Source organism: Penaeus vannamei, chromosome 31 (assembly GCF_042767895.1).
Source record: "Penaeus vannamei isolate JL-2024 chromosome 31, ASM4276789v1, whole genome shotgun sequence".
In the NCBI taxonomy this organism is placed as follows: domain Eukaryota; kingdom Metazoa; phylum Arthropoda; class Malacostraca; order Decapoda; family Penaeidae; genus Penaeus; species Penaeus vannamei.
The window spans coordinates 14,570,880-14,573,379 of record NC_091579.1 but is presented as its reverse complement, the minus strand read 5'-3'; the positions used below and the strand labels follow the sequence as shown (position 1 = coordinate 14,573,379).

The 2,500-nt window shown below is 29.7% G+C and overlaps 1 protein-coding gene across 1 annotated transcript in view; it reads left to right on the top strand.

Moving 5' to 3' along the window:
* Positions 1-2,500, top strand: part of LOC113809056 (alpha-2-macroglobulin) — a gene marked incomplete at its 3' end in the record, with an annotated part of 240,225 nt that overhangs the window by 126,765 nt on the left and 110,960 nt on the right.

Sequence of the window (2,500 nt, the reverse complement as noted above, 5' to 3'; positions counted from 1 at the left end):
AATGCAAAGACAGTATTTAAATCATTAAAAGAGTGAAGTCTTACTTAAGAATGAAATTATTTAGTATGGAACTCATTTGAAATACATCTGTTGAGAATGAAAAATAGATATATCACATAGATATGGAAAATGTTTCATTGGAGGAGGGTTAGATACTTTATAGCTATTATATATATATATATATATATATATATATATATATATATATATATATATATATATATATATATATATATATATATATGATTTTTTTTTTGATAGATAAGATTTTTTATGATCAGAATAGAGGATATCAGCTAATTGTAAGGGTCATTATGATTTTCTAAATGCTTTAGCTTAGGTCACTACAAAGTAAGTATTTTAACTGATTGCATATTTCCATGACTTTGATTTACACAGATGAATTGCAAGACATAACTTATTGATAAAATATTAGATGTGGCTGATGAACTCTCATTATGAATGATGGGACTAAAGGATATCCACTAATAGTAAGGTATATTATGATTCTAAATGCTGTAGCTGATGTCATATTACAAAGTAAGTATTTTTATTAATTGTTTATTTCCATTATTTTGATGTTTACAGATAAATTGCAACACATAATGGATTCAGTATTTTATTAGATTTAATAAAATGTCAGATGGGGTTGATAGACTCTTTTAATGAAGTGAACTGATATGAAAGCATAGAAATTCATGATTAAGCATGATAATGAACACAGATTAGTTGTAAACATTGCCATAGAAGATGCAGCTCTTTTAATGTATATTAAATTGGAGAAGAAAACATAGATGATATTTTGGAATAAATGTCAATGATGCCTCAGTGACAGTGAATGATTAATAGAAAAAAGAGGATAAACATTGAAGATTATTAGTCAAATTCCAGTAGTGTACATCATTACCCAGAAGGTAGACAGTGCATAAAATTGATAGATTAACTAATGCAAAAACACTTTCCATTTATTAAACAATTATTTGAAATTACCAAAAATGGAACATTTACTATTATTGATAAGAGCCAGTCAGTGATGTCATAGTTCAACCAGCTAATCAGAACATTTGCTTCATATTACTTAAACCCACTTATGCCAGAATGGCAAACATGCATGCCATGTCCTCAATTTTTGTTTATTGGTTGTCTTTGCACATAGATGACTCCACAAATGCTGAATTGCCAAGGAGTCAGTCATTAGCTCTACTTACATCACCAGTATACCCTTTTAGTTGATTTTTGGAAAGATTCTTTAAATCTTTATTGCTCTATTTTTTAAATTTAATGGAATGACAATCATAATGGCAAGAATGATGTGAATAAAAAAATGCCATTACTAGAATTTTAGAGTTCTGTCAAACCTCCCTGGCAATTTATAATCAAATAAGGACCCAGTCCAAGTTTAGTTTTGGTGAAAGCATGGAAGCCACAGTATTTATGGTATAAAAGGCCAGTTCCATGAAAAATGTAATTGAATATATCAGTCTTATCAGTTTCATATACTTTTAGTTGTACTTTACATCACTTAACTTTTGGAAAGTGCCTAGATTATCGTAATTTTACATTTTTATTGATTGGTTGGTCTGTTGTATTTAGCATATTCTCATGTGTTGTAAATATTAGTATGTTTATTTATTTTTTCAAGAATGTTCTTAGTATTTGAAATAGGGTGGTTTGATGTTATACAGTCTTATGGCTCTTCAGGTTTCTTGTAATATGTAGTAGTTTGTTGATAAAGTGAACTGTGATATTGGGAAAGCTCTCTCAAACTGATTGTTTATAAGAGTAGCATATATATCCTTTTTCCATAAAGTATTTATAAGGCAGTCAGTCACCTTGTATAGGGTTTTTGTTTAGTGTTTATCATATCTGAAAAAAGTAATACATACAAATGTATTGAAGTTATTAATTTTGTGCCAAGGACTTTGACTGTATTTATGAACTAACAGTTAGGCTGCATAGAGTTGAATTATTTGTGCTAAAAAGGAAATGTGCTTTAAAAAATAATGAGGTCTATATTTGATTAGTCTCCAGTATATCTTGCAGGTATCTTGTTTTTTATATAGGTTTTGATATTATGATGTTGATATTCAAGGATTTCTTATTTGCTGAAGAGAAACTTTTTTTATTCTTTAGATTTTCCAGTAATTACAACTACAGGGGTCCCTTTAACAACTGCAACTATGTGGACAACAGGCCTAACACCTGCAGTGACTACAACTACTATTGCTTCAACTACAGTTATAAATTCATCAGATTTGAAATATGATAATCCTCCTCCAGCAAGCAGGATATTCTTTCCAGAAACTTGGCTCTGGAACCTTGTGAATCTGTAAGATTCCTTGTTAGGTTTGGTATAGAAAAAAAACTTTTCCAATGCAAGGGCTTTGGTGTTGGCTTGGGATTTTCAGCTGTCTGTCACAGTGAAAGAATTTCTGGAACCAAATCTTTCAAAAAGGAAGGATTTACTGTGGTGTATTGGCCAGTTGCTTTTAGGGTTATT